The sequence below is a fragment of the Carex rostrata genome, chromosome 31 (genome assembly GCF_964058835.1).
Source record: "Carex rostrata chromosome 31, lpCarRost1.2, whole genome shotgun sequence".
NCBI lineage: Eukaryota > Viridiplantae > Streptophyta > Magnoliopsida > Poales > Cyperaceae > Carex > Carex rostrata.
This window is the reverse complement of record NC_135948.1, coordinates 2511691-2531588: the sequence shown is the minus strand read 5'-3', so window position 1 is coordinate 2531588 and position 19898 is coordinate 2511691. Positions and strand designations below refer to the sequence as shown.

Here is a 19898-nt window from a genome sequence, read left to right as displayed (position 1 = left end):
AAACTTGAGGAACAAGCACTTGAATTTTCCAACAGTAAAAAAAAATGAAACAAAGACAATTACATACTGACAAAATGGAACAAACTGGGATTTACAATGCTTCTTTATTTTTTTATATCGTAAGTCAATTTCCTGAAAGCTGAAACTTGTAATCAAGATGCTGACTAAGTCAATGATCTGAGCACATGGTATGTCGCCGTAAATTAGATATTTTCAATGATAGTGATATTAAAATGAACGTTATATACTATGATAGAAAATAATCCCCAACTTTTTTCACTATTCTAACAGTAAAATTTTGACTAAACCATTTAATATAATTCCTGATTAAAGATGATTAAGAGGAATAATTTTTTTATGACCGTTTACTTCGCTTTAGCTCTGGTACTCCTCTTCTTACGTACAGACATGAATGTTTCACTTTTAAATTTATTAATGATTCATTTTGTCGGTACAGATATTTTGTTCTAGAAATCGACTTTAAAATCCAGTGAAAACAGTGCCTTCATTTTGAGTAGTGAATATTCAACTTTTTACGTATTTTGGGTATCTCAAGTATAATTAAATACCTGTGGAGGCATTAATTCGGAATTTAGTAAATTGTTTCGATTTTGGTAAGCTACTCCTTTAGCAGGTATAAGAATTTTCTTTGACAGATATAATTCATCCATTCGTTAGGTAGATATACTTTCAATTCAGAGATATTAAATAAGTTATTTTCTTAAAATGTAGACTAGCCCATAAAAATGTACATTTGATCTGAATATTTTTTGAAGGATTTCAATAGTTAATTTATATTGATATATTATTATCTTCTCTGCTATAAAATTTATACAGTTTAATTATTTTCCCTGTATGGCTGCTTAAAAAGACCGGGTTCCGTTGACTATAGGTCAAGAGGCACGCATTTCATTTTCAAGTTTGCTAGGTAAATATTTTCAAATTCCAATTGAAGTTCTTGATAACTTGTCTGGTTCGTTTTTCAAAAAAAAAAAAAAAAGTCTGGTTAGTTTATCTCCATTCTTATATTAAGCACGTTGATGTCCTGATCAGCCCTTCAATCACATAATCTGTCATCTTTTGATTAAATGAATCTCTTGTATGTGTAGAAGTTTAAATTTCGTTAAAAGAAGACTCGCCACACGTGCAACTATACTATATGTTACAATTAAATTTGAGCTGATTCAGCTTTTTAGTGATATATATTTGCGTGAAATATGTTTCCTTATTTCTCCTACACCGAATTGTACAGACAATAGAGATATGTTTCCATATTATGTTTCTTCAATTGAGCATAATGAAAATTAATATTTTTTTTCCTTAAATAAAGATATCTCCTTATTTCATTCCCCAACAGGTTTGCTCTCTCTCTTCCTCTCCTCTCCTCTCCTCTCCTCTCCTTCCTGTTTTCGTGATCCTTCCCTCCTCAGTGAAATTGTGATGTATAATGTCTAAAAGATACTTGTGAAATTTAGATGCAATTACCTTCTGGACTATATTTTTATTGAAATTTAGAGTGGAAAGAAGAATGATGAAAATATTGTTTTATTGATTTCTGTTTTTTTACATGGTCTATACATGAGTATATATAGGCTAAAATTCTAACTAGCCGTTGGACTATTTCCTAAATTACCTATGCTGTAATCCACACCCTAATTGTGTCTTAATTACAAAGATTCACTAGCCGTTACATGAATCAAGCTATGTATCAAAAATAGTTGAACAATTGTACAATTGGAGGGTATTTTATTTGTTGCCTAAAATTGCCAATGATGAATATTCTGAGGCTAATGATCTTTATTCTTCAATAATTTTCTCATTCATTTGGATTTGGGCTTCGAAGGAAATTCCTAAGGTTTGATAAATAAATTTCATCTTTTTCGATTGCTACCAATTTCCTTATTATATGACCTTATTTGTCCTTGTACGTAATTGTTTATTTTATTTCTATTACAGGGATTCGAGGTCCAAAAAACTGCATCATTCCAATTGAATCTGTTTAATTCAAAGGTTAGTCAAAACTAATTGAATGAAAAGACAGACCTGTTAAAATAATATTTCTGTTAAATATATGTTTTCGAGCATACAAATTGATAATTAAAGTTGTAACTGCTATAATTAAGAATTAAGTTGAAGAGGGTTATATGTTGAATAAAGTGGTATGCATATTGAAGGCCTTATTATCTTATTTATTTGTTTGTGTTTTGTCCCGAAATCTCAGCAGCTTTTATCAATATGAGTTTTGTTGCCTCAATTTTCATTTAGCTCAAATATAAACCTCAAGTAATCTAAATTGTCTCAAACAAGCTGAAGGATAGAAAAAGAGCAATTTGTGGGCGTAAATGATCAAACATGATTGAAACAACATTGGTTAAGATTTCAAATATTGCCTTGTGATACATGAAATTCTGGTGCTATATCAGCAATTATTCAATGCTTTTACAAAAGTCAACTCTACGTTCCTTCTAACCAAAGCTTTAAAATATTTTTTTTTTCTAGGTTGCTAAATTGTGAGGATCCATTAGTAAATCGAGAGCCATGGACTAGATAGGAAGAGAAAAAACATCTATTAATTTTACAAAACGGAGGCCAGGGTTACAACTGGATCACCATGAGGTCTTCGTTTTAAAAAGATAGGGAAGCAGTAGATCCCTCACAATCAGGGTTAAATGAGGAACAGAGGCTGCTGGTAAGAACCGGGAACATTCGACATCACGGGTGCATTCCCCAACTTACTGGTAAATGAGATGGGATGTCAGAGAATTAGAAGGAAAGTTGCAAGTAGATCCCTCACCTTTTCATATTTCTGTAATTTGAATGGGCGGGTAGTTAGATGATTTCATATCTTTATATTTATTTTCAGGACTTTACAGTATAAGTTAGTATCAATTTTTTTGTTCGCTTATAATACGTCTCCGTTGTAACCCACGGGTACAATACTAATTTTATTAAGGCAGCTAAGGCTACCACATTAGACGAGTTCCACTTCCATCCGAGTTGATTTAAACATATACTTAGTTGACTTGAAAAATATAATTTGTTTTCCATTTTTTATTTTCACGGAGGATACCATGCTCCTGCAAGATGACTAAGAGTCTTCTTAAGAATTTAAACAATAAAGTTGGTTAAATCTTGATTCTACATTTTTATCTCCAGATGTAAATAGAGGACAATTAAGGAAAAATCATTTTATTAATTTATTTTAACATTTGTCCTCTCTATATTTTGAGAGGTAACAAATTTAACTGTCTTCTCATTTTTTTTCTTTTTCCTTTCATATTTTTTTTTCTCAAACTCCAGAGCAAGTCTAATTGTTTTCATTACACGTTACTGTACTCGTATAATTTTATATTTCACCAGTTATACTAGACATATTAAAAGACATTTAATATTTATTAGATTACTTTTTTTATGAAGCAGCAAGAGTGGGGTTATGATAATATGCATGTTACGGATCGACTATGGAGCTATCTCTATATTTTTGAAGTTTAAACAATCGAACTAAATCATTAAACATGATCTCTATATAAAAATATAATTAACAATCAACTTTTATATATATATGAGGAGGGATCAAGTTACAATAAATTTTGAGTTACAACAAGTTACCACAACAATTTTCTACATTTTCAAAGTCCAAATCGTCGATCTAAACCGTTAGATGTGATTTCTACAATAAAATGTGCTTGGAGACCAAATTTTACATTTTTTGGAAAATTTTTACTATTTATTAAGATGGGTACAAAATTCAATGGTTTGAATTTGACTAGTTTTTGTACCCATCTTAATAAATAGTAAAAAAATTCCAAAAAATGTAAAATTTGGTCTCCAAGCACATTTTATTGTAGAGATTACATCTAACGGTTTGGATTGACAATTTGGACTTTGAAAATGTAGAAAATGGTTGTAGTAATTTCTTGTAACTTGATCCCTCCTATATATATATATATATATATATATATATATATATATAGAGAGAGAGAGAGAGAGAGATGGACTATGGTGCATTGCAATGCATAGGCCATGGTGTGCATTGGACCATAAATCACCGATTCAAAGTCCAAATGACCGATCCAAACCGTTCATCTTGTTCTCCATATTAATATGTGCTTGGAGACCAAATTTTATATTTTTTGGAATTGTTTTACTATTTATTAAGCCACTTTGAAAATCGTTGATCCAACGGTGGCTTCTATTTTACTGTTCCAAACAGTCACCGTTGGATCAGCGATTTTCAAAGTGACATAATAAATAGTAAAAAAATTCCAAAAAATATAAAATTTGGTCTCCAAGCACATATTAATATGGAGAACAAGATGAACGGTTTGGATCGGTCATTTGGACTTTGAATCAGTGATTTATGGTCCAATGCACACCATGGCCTATGCATTGCAATGCACCATAGTCCATCTCTCTCAATCCCTTTCTCTCAATCTCCCCCTACATCACTTTCTCTCAATCTCTCTCTAACTCATCTCATTCTCTCCATCTCTCTCTACAACTCTCTCTCTCTCTCTCTCTCTCTCTCTACAAAAGCCACACCGATCAGCCGCCGCCTCTCCACCACGCGTATTGCGGCCCGCAACACCGGCTTTTGCGGCCCGCAACCAAGCTGTCAGGAAGCCTCCCTCTTCACCTTTCACGCAGACCCATTGCGGTCCGCAATTTCATTTATTGCGGTCCGCAACGAAGAAGACAGAGCCAATTTCTGTAATCTCCACGGCCTTATTGCGGCCCGTAACCAGGTTTATTGCGGCCCGCAATTAAGCTCACAGAGGGCATTTCCTTGCTGATTTTTCTGGAATTTGGAGCATCGACTCGGCGTTTGGACTTCTCGGTTGCTCTACTCGACTCCATCACTTCACATTGGTTTGATTGCACGCATTCGGTTGTATCTCTAACTCTCTTTAATTTCAATTGAATCAATCAAGGTAAATCAAATTGCGAATTGTGCTTGAATTGAACCGTACGGTACCAAAAATGCCACCAAAAACAAGGGGAAAGGATAAAGTAACCACGGAAGAGGATTTCCTACAACGAAAACGGTCCAAACAGTATAGAGGAGCCAGTACCACTAGTGGGTCTGGTGATATCGAAATGTCTGACCAGCCTGACTGGACCACTTTACCTCAAAATCAGTGGCCTGAAAACCGTGACCCTGACTATGGTCTTAGGTTTGTGCATCCAAAAGCACGTGAAAATTTCCAAATTCTTAAAACCAAAAAGGTTGTCCAGCCCAAGTATGTTCACATACCTACCCTTCAGCAGTTGGGCATTTTAGATGAGGTTCATTCCCTCATGTCTTCTCTTGGTATTTGGGACTACTGTACCAGACCATTTCCTGCGTACCGCACTTTGACTTATGAGTTTCTATCTTCTCTTCACATGGAGGATGATGTTTTATTGCAGTACTATTTGGACGGTGCAGAGTACCAGATTACAATTGAGGAACTCAGCAACCTCCTGGGGTTCCCTCACCAGCCTGAGGCAGTGACGATGCCAAATTGGGAGCCGGATTCCAGTTTTTATGACTTCTCCTGCCAGCTGATCGGTGGTCCTCGACGGACTTACAAGGCCAGTCAGATCAGCCACCCAGTGTTTCGCTACATCCAGCATGCGCTCGCCTTCACTATCTTTGCACGCGGTGAGACGGTGGGTACCTTGGGCGAGTGCGAGACATACTTCATCTATGCCATGATCCATGCTCTGACCAGTCCCGAGAAATTACCCCACGTTGGCAGCTTCTTCATTGACAATCTCTTGAACGTGCGGACAAATGCCACTCCGGGCGGTATGATCTCTTGCGGTGGGTTTGTGACCCGTCTTGCCATCTACCATGGGGTCATTCCTGCAGACGGGCCAGTTTACAAAGTCCCTGCTCATCGCCTCCAAAAGCAAACCGAGTTCATTGACATGACATATCTTCAGTCGGCTGGCATTTTCTCTCGTATCAGAAACTCCTTCTTCTTCATCTCCAACGGTCGGCAGATTCCTGTGCCTTTGCCGATACCGGTCGATAGGGCAGATCCCTCCACTTGGATTCTGCCCCTTAATGTGGCACAACCACACCAGCCTGCCGCACAAGCCGCTGTTGATCCATTTGGGATCCCTCCACCTGAGCAGCCTCAGCCTCCTCCTCCATTCTGGGCTCCCGGTCCTGACCAAGTGACCCCGCAGCAAATGTACGAGTTGATGCAGACTATGAACACCAACATCACAAAATTGCGCGATTATGTGGATGAGCGGTTCAACTCTGTAGATCGACAGATTGCCGACCTCCGTACTCACATAGGAGGGCAGTTTACTGAGCATCGGGCCTACATGACGGGTCAGTTCGGCACTTCTCATTCCGACATGACTCAGCTCACCGCACAGATGGGGCGTATGCATGTCCAGTACACGGACCTTGCAGGGACGGTGGATGAGATAGCTGAGCAGCAGCATGGTACTTACCATCGGACGGATCGCATCTACGGGCATATGTCTGACTCCGGCTTTGTTTCTGCTGACCCGATACCGCGGCGCCGCCGACCTACGCGTCCATCACCACCAGCGACAGGTACATCTTCTCAGGGGACTGCTCCACCACTTCCACCAGCCTGATTCTCATTGTGAGTTTCTTCCATCTCCTCTTTTTACCTTTCATCAGCTTGTTTATTGCACCGAGGCGGTGCTAATGTTTAGGCTTGGGGGGGGGGGGTAAAAATTGGAATTGTATCTTAGGGTTAGGTTATTTATTTTGTTTGTTTATTCGCATAAAAATGGTAAGTTCTGTGCTATTTAGGGGAAAAACAATTAAATTTGAAGCCTTGAGAGAATATAAAAATCTAAGTGGGGATTTCAATGGTATAACCACATGGCGCAAGTTGGCATAATAGTTGGTAAATTTATGTTTTATGACACCTTAGTACCTGTGGTCTTAAATTAGAACTTCTCTACATGTTGAAAATCAAGTCTCAGATGCGCAATGCCAAGAGTTTCCGAAAGGCTTGGTGCCCGTAGGAGACTTTGCGCGAGACTCAGAAATCCTTTTCAAATTGAACTTAATTGAACAAAGGTGTAGGCTGAAAAAAGTGAGCTATGTTGGATTGAAGTCCTTAGGACAGATACTTCCGCATAATAATAAAAAAAAATAAAAAATAAAAAAATAGAAAAAAAAAATAAAAAATAAAAAAAATGAGTGAAAAAATGAGTGAGCCAAAAACAGACGGATGCACAAGTAAAAAAAAGTCAAAGCATCAGGCACAGTCTACGCCCCTAACAAAAATTTAATTTTTCGAAGGATTTTCTGGAATTGGTTGTCACTTGTAGAACGGGGAGAAAAATTTAAGATTTACTAATTCTGAAGTGTCATATAGATATGAACTTGCTTAATTAAAATCAAAACGTGCGTCTGTGAGGTGAAGAAGATCATTGAAAGAAACCCGCATAATTGTTTGACACACTCATGCTTTGAATTACATTGTTTGAACCCTAATTTGCCTTGACTGACCAATTTTTTTTTTTTTTTAAGTCTTTGTTATTAGGATAGTTTAGATAACTTGGTTTAAAATACATTAACAAAACCCGGGGATTCCCGTGAGGGTTTAGACTTGCTTGGGACAAGCAAAGACTAGGCTTGGGGGAATTTGATAGGTCAAAATGATATATGTTGAAACCTAGTGTTTGTTGTGTAAATTAAGCCGAGTTTTGTTGAAATTAGAATTTAATTAGGTTAGAAATGTTTAAAAGTTCAAGTTACTGCCCTAGTTGTGTTTATTTTGTAGGCAATCAAGTGCTTGGAGCTTAACGGAGGAAGACGAATTATCTGGAGCAAGACAGCACGAAGTCTGGCGAATTTTCTCTTTTATTGCGGGCCGCAACCAACCCAGACAGAACAGCTTCCAGCCTGAATTTCCTGCGCATTTATTGCGGCCCGCAACCAAGCTTATTGCGGCCCGCAATGGATCACTCAGCCCTCATTCCAGGTGATTTTATAATTTATTGCGGCCCGCAATAACAGTTCCAGAGCGATATTTTTACTATTATTAGTTGTTTTTATTTCTGGAAGGGAGATAACTGTTTTTTAAGGACGAATTTTAGACATTGGAAAGGGAGGAAAGCAGAGGGGAATAGAAAAAAAAAATAGAGACAAAAGGAAGGAGAAGAAGATAGCGAATTCTTCAAGCGGTTATATTGATTTCTTTCTTTTAGAACTCTCTTACTTGTTTATTCTCTTTTGTGCTTTAGCCATGGTCGGCTAAGGTCATTTCTAGGGTTGATTAGGGTTATGCTTGAAACTTGTGTCATGAATTAGTTGATTTTATATTATATTTACTTGTTCCTTGGTATGATCTATTCTTTATATTATTTGATTGTGATGACTTAATCGAAATTGCATGAAACCCTAGGATTTGATATTTGCAATCGAGAGATTGAATATTTAGTCCTGACCATAAAGAATAGGGTATTTGATAGGCTAAGTACCGAGAGGCGACGCTTGTCTTATATGGGCTTTACCCGATAGGTTAGAAAATTGTACTAAGTACCGAGAGGTGATGAATAGCTTTCTACATCAATTGGGACAGTTAAGGACTTAATGACTTTGGATTAGTGTAACCAAGTACCGAGAGGTGACATTTATACTAATTTAAAGATGGTATTAATATAGAGATATCACTTTATACCTATAACACTCGACTGTGCCTTCATAATTATACGAACAACTCTAATAAATCAATTAATCGTGACATTAGTGGATATGAACCCTAAGAAACCCTAATTTCTCATTCTTGCTTAAAAACCACATTTCGACCTTAGAATTTAGTTAATTCAGTTTGATCACCTACAAACAAACATCCTAAAAACAACAAATTCCTTTTATTTCCTGTTACTAAATTAAATTGATTAGGTAGGGTTTAATATTCTGAATTGTCCCTGTGGAGACGATCCTTAAATACTACTTGATAAGGTTGTACACTTGCAACCGGATTGAGTGCCATTTAGGATTTATTACTTGTGTAGTAAAGACCACATCAAACGGTTCAGATCGACCATTTGATTTTTGAAAAGTCAAATTTGAACCATATGTATTTCGGCCCATATACATTCGAAGAGTTAGGCTACAGTGAGTTGCGAAGTAAAACGCGTTTCTACTTCACGCTGTATTTTTATTTTGAAAGTCCAAATTACAGATCCAAACCGTTAGATATTTAATCCATATTGAAATGTGCTTGGAGACCAAATTTTACATTTTTTGGATTTTTTTTTTTTACTATTTATTAAGCATTTTTTAAAATTGTTGTTTTGCTGTGAACAGTAAAAAACAGGTAAATTTTCTGGACCATCAGATCATTGACTTTCAAAATTGCTTAATAAATAGTAAAAAAATTCCAAAAAATGTAAAATTTGGTCTCCAAGCACATTTCAATATGAAGAACAAGATGAACGGTTCGGATCGACGTTTTGAACTTTAAAATCGCAAAATATGAGCGTGAAGTAAAATAGTCGCTTTACTTCGCAACTCACCGTAGCCTAGCTCTACATTCGAATGCACATTAGCTATCGTTGGATCAACAATTTTGTAAAATACTTAATAAATAGTAAAAAAATTTAGAAAAATGTAAAATTTGGTCTCCAAGCACATATTAATATGGAGAACAAGATCAACGGTTCGGATCGATCGTTTGGATTTTGAAAAGTCGTATTTCGACCGTATGTATTTCGGCCCATATACATTCGAATGCACATTAGTCTCTCTCTCTCTATATATATATGTGTATATATATATATATATATAGAGGTTGGCTAAGATCAAAGTGGTAGTTCCTGAGCTTTGGTGCTACCAATTCGTTTTTCAATTTTCAAAGTTCAAAACGTCAATCCGAACCGTTCAAGTTGATCTCTAGATTAAAATATGCTTGGAGACCAAATTTTACATTTTTCTAATTTTTTTTACTATTTATTAATCCACTTTGAAAATCGCTGATCCAACGGTGGCTTCTGATTTTACTGTTTTGTTAAGCTACTGTTGAATCAGCGATTTTCAAAGTGGCTTAATAAATAGTAAAAAAATTCAGAAAAATGTAAAATTTGGTCTCCAAGTATATTTTAATATAGAGATTAACTTGAATGGTTTGGATCGACGTTTTGAACTTTGAAAATTGAAAAACGAATTGCTAGCACCAAAGCTCGAGAACTACCACTTTGATCTTAGCCAACCTCTCTCTCTATATATATATATATATATAGAGGAGGGATCGGATGACACCCTTTTTTGGTGACATCGAATAACATCGTGCATTTTCAAAGTTTTCAAAGTTCAAACAGTAGATCCAAACCGTTCAACTTGATGGATATGTTAAAATGTGCTTGCAGATCAAATTTTACATTTTTCTGAATTTTTTACTATTTATTAAGTATTTAACAAAATCACTATATTCAGGAATTTTTGTACCCATCTTAATAAATAGTAAAAAAATTCAAAAAAATAAAAAAATTGATCTGCAAGCACATTTTAACATACCCATCAAGTTGAACGGTTTAGATCGACTGTTTAGACTTTGAAAATGCACGGTGTCATCCGATGTCACTAAAAAAGGGTGTCATCCGATCCCTCCTCTATATATATATATGTATATTTTTAAAAAATCTACTATCTTTTAGACTGGTAGATAATTACTACTTTGATATGATTCAAATTATTAGATCAATTGATTTACTAACAAAATAGTAAAATTACTTAAAAAAAATGTAAAATTTAGTCTTCAAAGTACGTACATGCATATTTTATGATTCGGTAGTATATATAAAAGCTTGAAAAATAGGCCCATAAACCATATTAATAAAACAAGAGTGAGTCTATGGTACTATGCATATTACGATTTGTTACCGTGTTACGGCTCTATATTTGAGTTTTCAAATCCTAACGGTCGATCCGAACCGTTCATCTTGTTCTCCATATTAATATGTGTTTGGAGACCAAATTTTACATTTTTTGAAAAAAATTTTACTATTTTTTTAGATTTATTGAAAATCACTGTTTTTGGATGGTCCAGAATTTTCAGATCAAGTGATTTTCTAAATATCTAAAAAAATAGTCAAAAAATTTCAAAAAATGTAAAATTTGGTCTCCAAACACATATTAATATGAAGAACAATATGAACGGTTCGAATCGACCGTTAGAATTTGAAAACTCGAATATAGAGCCGTAGCACGGTAACAATCCGTGATATGCATACTACCATAGACTCACTCATAAAACAATATCGATAATTGATAACAGTACGGCCGAAGGCGAAATAGAACAAACTAGAAGCTTGAAGTGCTTCTCCTTTTTATCTTGTCATGGGTGACGTGTCCTTTTCCAGTAAGAAACTTCGATTCACTCGAAAGTAGATTTCATATAATATAAGAGGTTGGCTAAGTCAGTCAACGCTTTGAGCAGATGGTTTGGAATTTTTTTTATAAATCATAATTAATTAATTTAATTTTACTAAATCAGCATGCTTAATTTTTTTTTTCAAAAACCATAAAGACCGAATTGGCAATTCGGTCTTCCTATTTTGCTTTTCTCAAGACCGAATTGGCAATTCGGTCTAGCCTCTTTTTTTCAGTTTTTTCAACTTTTGGCGTGTGGTCGATGGTGTAACAACTTTTCACTCAAGGCCGAAATGGCCATTTGGGCTGGGGGATTTTTTTTTTCTCCAGACCGAAATGGTCATTCGGTCTGGATTTTTTTTTTTTAATATAAATATTTTTTTCTCCAGACGTCCAACAGAAACTCAGAAACTTCTTCTCAAATTCTTCTTCCATTTTCAGCTGAAAATCAAGCTCAAACGAAATATTGTGTTTTTAGAGATCGGCCTCTTAATTGTGTTGGTTGCTTTCATTTAAATATTGTAGTAAATTTTTTTTTCAATTACGGTCATATTTTAAGTTGTAAAATTAAAAATGATATCAACAATTAATTGTAATTGAGAGCTCAAAAAAAAAAAAATTAGAAGATGGAAGTTCGGTTTTGAGAGAAGGAAGAGAAGAGAAAGGAAGAAGGTAGCCAGAGAAGAGAGGGGCCTCTGTGCTAAAAATCAAATCAAATCAAATGCTCAGACTGAACTGGCATTTCGCACTAGTAAAAAAAAACAATTCTCAAGCCATTCGCTTGATCTTCTGTGGCACAGCTACGGTAAAAGGTGAAAATCTGGTGAGACCGAATGGCCATTTCGGTCTGGTGGAATGCCCAATTTTCAGACCGAATGCACATTTCGGTCTTTATGGTTTTTGAAAAAAAAAAGTAATCACGCTGGTTTAGTAAAATTGATTTAATTAATTATGATTTATAAAAAAAATTCCATGGTTTGTCGTCATAAATTTAAACTTTTCCATGATGGTGATATTGAAAGGAGTATATTTTGGCAAATGGTAAGTTACCTACCAAATAATCCTCAACTGTTTCCACTATTCTATCAATTAAATTTCATTAATCATTTGGTACAACTCTTGATTAAAAATGATTAAGAGATACAATTTTCTGGGGATTGTTGTTACATTAGAATTGTATTTCAACTGTTGTATAGTTTTAGTTTTTTTTTTGTTTAAATTCTTTTGCAAACAAAAGTTGCATATAATAATTCCTCAGCCGATCTTTCATTCAGGATTTCAGTCACATCTGTTTAGAAGAGAAAAATTTACTTGTGTAGGGTTGTTTCTGTGTCCATGATATATTTATTTATTTTAAAATATTTTCTCCTATTTTGTTTTGAATATTACGCCCTTGTAAAAATTCTTTTCTGCCTTTTCCTTTGGATAATTAAAATTAGTATACTATCGCCTACAAAATGAAACATAAATGAAACATAAATCTTATTGGGCTTCAGAGAATTTAAGAAGCTATAGCGTGATATACGATTAGGCCCAAACTTTATTTCTTCCCATGGACTTAAAAATGCTCAAAGAGGCGCAAAAAGAAATTCACGGGCCGTATTGGTCTGGTCTGGACTAATTTTAAAATTTTCGGGGTTAATTTTTAGTGTAGGGTTAAAAGAGTAAAGCTAGGGTGTGATGTGCTCATCAAGAGAATTTGATAAGCACAACTTCAAAAATATATCGGATCGACTTCAAATGCCGAATTCAAACCGTTGCAATCCATGTGTCACTCATGTACATGCAAAATTTTGGAAGTTTCGAGTTTATTTGCTATAAGGTCAAACGGTCAAATAAATGATAAAAATTGTATATATATATATATATATATATATATATAGAGTTGGGCTATGGTGCATTGCAATGCATGGAGGGGTTTGTGCATTGGACCATAAATCTAAAATTCAAAATTCAAATGGCCGATCCAAACCGTTCATCTTGTTCTCCATATTAATATGTGCTTGGAGACCAAATTTTACATTTTTCTGAATTATTTTACTATTTATTAAGTATTTTACAAAATTGTTGATCCAACGGTGGCTTAACAAAACAGTAAAATCAGCAGCCACCATTGGATCAACAATTTTGTAAAATACTTAATAAATAGTAAAAAAATTCAGAAAAATGTAAAATTTGGTCTCCAAGCACATATTAATATGGAGAACAAGATGAACGGTTTGGATCGGCCATTTGAATTTTGAATTTTAGATTTATGGTCCAATGCACAAACCCCTCCATACATTGCAATGCACCATAGCCCAACTCTATATATATATATATATATATATATATATATATATATATATATATATAGAGTACGGCTAACGCGCTTCCTCTAGCATATGGGCCGAAATGCTTCCGGTGGAAATTTGAAATTTCACAATCCAAAAAGTCGATCTGAACCGTTCATCTCCTTCTCCATATTAATATCGGCTTGGAGACCAAATTTTACATTTTTCTGAAATTTTTTACTATTTATTAAGCCACTTTGAAAATCGCTGATCCAATGGTTTTACTGTTTTGTTAAGCCACCGTTGGATCAGCGATTTTCAAAGTGGCTTAATAAATAGTAAAAAATTTCAGAAAAATGTAAAATTTGGTCTCCAAGCAGATATTAATATGGAGAAGGAGATGAACGGTTCAGATCGACTTTTTGGATTTTGAAATTTCAAATTTCCACCGGAAGCATTTCGGCCCATATGCTAGAGGAAGCGCGTTAGCCGTACTCTATATATATATATATATATATATATATATATATATATATATATATATATAACAACTTATAAATTAACTTATAAAAAGTTCATTTCTTTGACCGCTTGATCTTGTAGCAAATAAACTCGAAACTTTTAAAATTTTGCATGTAAATGCATCATTCATGAAGTACATGGATTTAACGGTTTGGATTCGGCGTTTGAAGTCGATCTAATATACTTTTGGAGTTGTGCTCACCAAACCCTCTTGGTGAGCACATCACACCCTAGCTTTGCTCAGGTTAAAATGTATTTTTTTGCTCCAACTATATCTCACATTTCTATCTTTGTTTTTCAAAGTTCAAACAACTAATTTGAACAACTTAACATGATATTTATATTAAAATGTGCTTAGAGAACAAATTTTGTATTTTTTAATTATTTTTTTTACTATTGTTTTAGATAGGTACAAAATCATTTTTAGATGGTAAAAAAGCAGTGATTTTGTACATATCTAAAAATTAGTAAAAAAAAATATAAAATTTGGTCTTTAAGCATATTTCAATATGGAGATCATGTAAAACTGTTTGGGTTGATTATTTGAATTTTGAGAACAAAGATAAAAATGTGGAGACTAGGGCATAAAACCAATGTTGTGTTTTAATCTAACTCTAATTTTTATAAATTACAGTTTTAAATTTTGTGGCAAACGGTTCAATTTTTTTCTAAATCTGATCAACATGTTAACTTTAGGAGTGTTATGAATAAATTTAAATGTGAATGTTTATTTATTTTGTAAGTCTCTACATTATTCATCTCAATTCATTTAGAATTAACTTCCCCTATTTATTTTTGGATTAATTTAGATGGATTTTTATTTATAATTTGTGACATATAAATAGAAACATCTTGTATTGTATACATATAAAACACATAAGAAATATATGAATAAAAGATAGTCATCTTTTGAAACTTATATCAAGTATATTTTTACATGTTTTTGACATGTATTTTCGTTGTTTTACCTAAGTTCCATTTAAACATTCTCTAATGATATTTTACTTCAAGAGATGGTTCCTTCAGACAAACCCAATGCAACTTGGCAAGTTTTCAATGAGATTTACAAATGAAAGTTCTCCAAAAGCACATCTTATTTTGTTTGCTTCCTGTCTAATTAGATAGCAATAGCATTAATATATTAAGGTCACGGGAAGGCAGTTAACATGGGATTCCCTTTCTATTCTTCTCCTGTATTATGTAATTTCCAACATCCAAAGCAAAGGACGATTTCTAGATGTGTTGTCCCTTACATTTTTGAGTAATGACAAACTCAGCCAGATTGGTGCTTTTTCATGTTTGTTAGCTAGAATATTTGGTAGAAGGTACTCAATCTTAAAATATAAGATTCTGTTTCTCCCACTATAGTTTTTTAATAACCGCGCCTTTCAATTAGTTGTCACTTGTTGTTTGATCTAAAAAGATATATTGCTTTTCATGGATGATTTAATATTGTACTCGACTTTATGGGTGGCAATATTTTACTTAGTGTCGACAATTTATTATGACTATGATACAGCTGAAATACATCAGAAAGATCTCTCTTTTTTTTCTTTTTTTTTACAGAGTAAATTATCAATTTAGTGTGCAAAGTATGCAAAACAAGCTTCCAATTAATATAATTTATCAAATACTTTTGGATGTGACATCTGTAAAATTTATTAATCGTCAAAAAATCAATATAAATGATTTTAAAATGAATATACTCAGTTTCATATTTTAGATCAAGTTTAGTCTATTTTAAATCTTTAGTCTCAATTTTAAGAAAAGAGAATTCACGACTATATATCTTATAATACTTTATATTTTAAGATTTAACCTATATAATATTGTATGATATAAAAGATCCAATTACACACAATTTTATGGTGACACATTTTGGTACCATATTTGTACAAGTTATTTTTCCAATTTTAAAATTCAAACAGACGATCTGAACTGTTCAACGTGATGTCCATATTAAAATGTTCTTGGAAACCAAATTTTATATTTTTTTGGAAATTTATTACTATTATTTTAAAATTACTATTTTTCAATGGTCCAAAATTACCTAAAAAAAAAAATTTGTACACATCTTAATAAATACTAAAAAATTTCAAAAAAATGTAAAATTTGGTCTCCAAGCACATTTTAATATGGAGATTATGTTGAACGGTTCGGATCGTCTATTTGGATTTTAAAATCACAAAAAGTGACTTGTACAAATATGGTGTCAAGATGTGCCACCATAAGAGATCCAATTACACTATTTTATGGTGACACATCTTGATACCATATTTGTATTTTGAATTTTATGAAAATGTATTATTATAACTTCTTTATTCAACACGAGATACTGTTTTCAAGACGAAATCTGAAAAAACTACTCTAATTATGTGAAAATTAATACATAACCAATAATCTAGAATAAAAACATGTCTGTGAACTTTTATTTTCATACTGAGAAAATTATAATTTGATTCGAAAAATATTTCCATGATTATCATTTATTAAACATTAAACTATTGTCAATAATATCAATCTTTAACAGAAACAAAAAAGTACAAATTGTTCAATTATTTTATGAGTAAATTTTGTAATAATTAATTAAATCATAACAGATCGTGGACTGCCCATTTGTTTTCTCTTGGTATCAGAGCGTTATTTTAAAATGTATCATATATATATGTCTTACATCAAAACAAAATAACAAGGTTTTTGGAATAATAATTGAAATTTTTTTTTCAACGTGTTTTCCGATGATTTGTCCAATTGTCCCGATACACGTATATATATATATATATAGGCTGTGGCTAATTTGCTGCCGGCAGCATTTCTGCCGGCAGTGCTGCCGCTGTTTTTTTTATTTTGTGATGTCCAAACAATAAATTCAAACCGTTAGATGTTTAATCTATATTATAATCTACTTGGAGACCAAATTTTACATTTTTTGGAATTCTTTTACTATATATTAAGCTGGTTTGAAAACTGCTGATTTCAATGCTGCAGAAATTTACTGAAATCAGCGGTTTTCAAACCAGCTTAATATATAGTAAAAAAATTCCAAAAAATGTAAAATTTGGTCTCCAAGTAGATTATAATATAGATTAAACATCTAACGGTTTGGATTTGTTGTTTGGACATCACACAGCTAAATATAGCCCCGGCAGCACCTCTGCTGAAATGCTGCCAGCAGCAATTTAGACAGACCATATATATATATATATATATATTTTTTTTTTTTTATTATTATTTTTTTTTGAGAAAAGGGGTTTGCCCATTTCATTAAAGAAACCTCCAGTCCCTTACAAAAGTACTCACAGTCCCATCATATGCAATACGAAGTGCTAATACTAAACTGGTACCAAAAGTTCAAATACTAAACTGCCAAATATAACAAAACAGACAATCAAATACACGTATTATTTGTAGATTTTACAAATCTAATAATACTCAATAATTCCGACGATGGTGTAAATATAAAATGCTGGAATCTCACTAGTGCATGTCTGATGGATGTACAGTGCACTCGCATGTGTCTAGCTAGAAACTAGCAAGGGCGGACCCAGGATTTTCGTCAGGAGGCAAAAAATTATCGAATTGGGTTTAAATAGCTTATCAAATTTAAACCCATTAACTAATTGAGTACTTGATAAAAAAAAAACAATGTTTTGTCTTATATTTTTCAATATCCTGACTTATAATTAATATTACCAATCATAATTCAAGAAATTTATTTTGATTTTAACACTAAATTTAACCCGAATTACAAATCAAACATTCAGAGGGAGGCAAAAAAATTTCCAGGGAGGGGCAATTAAAGTCAATCGGTACCAATAGATCACCACTAAAACTCGAAATCCAGGGGGGCGGCTGCCCCCCCCCCCCCCCATGCGCTACACTAGATCCGCCCTTGAAAACTAGTATAGGATGCGGGTGTGTGGACAGTTTGTAATTAACATTTTGAGATTTTATAGTATTGTAGTTGGATTTTGGTTGGATTTTTTTTTTTTTAAGTATTGTAGTTTGTAATGAACAGTTTGAGATAATGAAAATACTTTTTTTCGGCCTTTTTTATTAATAGTTGGTTTTTTTGGCCTTTTTTCAAAAGAAAATATTTTTTTTATTAAAAGGCCGAAGCCCATTTCATTTAAGAAACAGAATTAACTTACAACCAAACCAAATGAGTTCACACCTGCATCTCAACAAAATACTCTTCCTAAAGAATAGCCACATCAGGTGAACTGTCATACCAAAAGAAATAGAAACTGCATAAAATAGTCTATCAGCTACTACAGTCTGTCTCAAACAAGCATCATAGAAAGTCCAAGCAAACTGATATCTAAGTCACTCATTGGGGTTGGGGATAGTATATCTAACTACAAAATTTGGCTTAGCAGCCATCTACCATCTTCTATTCTTGTGCTTCAAAAAGAACCAATTGTGTTCCTGGTGCCTCCTGTTCATTTGGATCTGTTGCTGCAACCAACTAGCCAAAGGAAGAACATCCAGATCCACTGGCATCCACAGAGCTGTGAACTCAGTCACCTACTTTTTCACTTTTAATGTCCAATAATGCACAAGGGATATAATAAGCAAAATGATTTGTCTAATTGTTTTCATTTTACCTTTTTTTTAAAACAAAGTTCATTTCTATATTTCCATATTGTCCAGCACACTGCACTAAAAACTAAAGGAAAGCAGTTATATGAGTATTTGGTAATTGATTGGAAAATTAAATAATATCAACAAATTTGGACCACTGCAAATTGATATTTTGGCAAGAACCCATATAGAACCATATTTGTTTTGTAAAAACACATGTGACAAATAGATGGTTTATGGACTCAGATTGTTGGCAAAACTGACAAGTAGCATAACTTTTCCATCATTTCTTTAGTAAATTATCAGTTGTTCAAATCTTGTTTTTGCGAGTAAGCTACATAACAATTCTGATCTTAATAGGTATTGGAATCTTCCACCATAGTATGGCATTTTTAGGTTTAATGCATCTAAAATTGAGTAACTTAATTATACAAGGATCTAACGGTAAATTTCCCATTAGGTTCTCATCTCTAGCTTAGTCTATCTTCTAAGTGGATATAAGACAAATAACTAATTATTTTTAATATGGCATCAAAAGATCTTCTAAAAGTAAGGGTTTCCCCTTGTGTATTAATGGATGTTTGCAACAAAACTTTAGTGTTGGAACATATGTCAAATAAAAATGAAAATCTAGATGCCATGGAGCAATTCTGATACCAGATGTCAGTCTAAAATAACACTGATGTGTTGGATCCTGATTAATAAGAAATACTTATTTGACCTAAGGATTGAAGAGATGATATGCAAGTCCAGACTTCAGATTTTTATAAATTATTGGAGAAGTATTTGTGTATGATCATGTTTTTCGATGCACTAACATAGGTGGGGTCTTTGAATTTCCACAACCACTTCAGCAATAAAGATATATTCATTTGCTTAAGATCTAGTATTCCTAAACCTCCAAACTCTTTGGCAAAACAAGCTCATTGCTAAGTTATCAAAGAGTATTTTTTTTCTTCTTCCTTGTAATAGTCCCTTGCAATAATAATCTACGTCACAATTGATTCATTTTGTGTATCACATGATCTGGTATTTTATATAACAATAAGAAATACAAAGCAACTGAGGACAAGACTAATGAATTCAGTAGTGTTAACCTCCCACCTATTGATAGTAAGCTACCCTTTCAATTTTGAAGTTTATTTTCAATTTTATCAATG

The 19898-nt window shown here is 33.4% G+C and overlaps 1 protein-coding gene across 1 annotated transcript in view; it reads right to left on the bottom strand.

The window, feature by feature from the left end:
- Positions 1-2454: 2454 nt before the first annotated feature.
- Positions 2455-19898, bottom strand: part of LOC144547300 (pathogenesis-related thaumatin-like protein 3.5) — a 58247-nt gene continuing 40803 nt past the window's right edge. The window contains exon 4 of the mRNA XM_078295912.1: positions 2455-2465. The gene's annotated coding sequence lies outside the window, so the exon portion shown is untranslated. The remainder of the gene's footprint in view (positions 2466-19898) is intronic.